The following is a 1112-nucleotide window of genomic DNA, read 5'->3' as shown; positions in this document are numbered from 1 at the left end:
CCCAACACGGGAGCACCGCAGTATGTAAGACAAATGCTAACAAGTATGAAAGGAGAAATTAACAATAACACAATAATAGTGGGAGACTTTAATACCCCACTCACACCTATGGATAGATCAACTAAACAGAAAATTAACAAGGAAACACAAACTTTAAACGATACAATAGACCAGTTAGACCTAATTGATATCTATAGGACATTTCATCCCAAAACAATGAATTTCACCTTTTTCTCATGCACACACGGAACCTTCTCCAGGATAGATCACATCCTGGGCCATAAAGCTAGCCTTGGTAAATTCAAAAAAATAGAAATCATTCCAAGCATCTTTTCTGACCACAATGCAGTAAGATTAGATCTCAATTACAGGACAAAAACTATTAAAAATTCCAACATATGGAGGCTGAACAACACGCTGCTGAATAACCAACAAATCACAGCAGAAATCAAAAAAGAAATCAAAATTTGCATAGAAACGAATGAAAATGAAAACACAACAACCCAAAACCTGTGGGACACAGTAAAAGCAGTCCTAAGGGGAAAGTTCATAGCAATACAGGCACACCTCAAGAAACAAGAAAAAAGTCAAATAAATAACCTAACTCTACACCTAAAGCAACTAGAAAAGGAAGAAATGAAGAACCCCAGGGTTAGTAGAAGGAAAGAAATCTTAAAAATTAGAGCAGAAATAAATGCAAAAAAAAAAAAAGGAATCCAAATTGGAAAAGAAGAAGTAAAACTCTCACTATTTGCAGATGACATGATCCTCTACATAGAAAACCCTAAAGACTCCACCAGAAAATTACTAGAACTAATCAATGATTATAGTAAAGTTTCAGGATATAAAATCAACACACAGAAATCCCTTGCATTCCTATACACTAATAATGAGAAAACAGAAAGAGAAATTAAGGAAACAATTCCATTCACCATTGCAACGAAAAGAATAAAATGCTTAGGCATATATCTACCTAAAGAAACTAAAGACCTATATATAGAAAACTATAAAACACTGGTGAAAGAAATCAGAGAGGACACTAATAGATGGAGAAATATACCATGTTCATGGATTGGAAGAATCAATATAGTGAAAATGAGTATACTACCCAA

This window comes from Bison bison, unplaced genomic scaffold, assembly GCF_000754665.1.
Source record: "Bison bison bison isolate TAMUID 2011002044 unplaced genomic scaffold, Bison_UMD1.0 scf7180017864498, whole genome shotgun sequence".
NCBI classification, from domain to species: domain Eukaryota; kingdom Metazoa; phylum Chordata; class Mammalia; order Artiodactyla; family Bovidae; genus Bison; species Bison bison.
Note: the sequence above shows the minus strand (reverse complement) of the source record.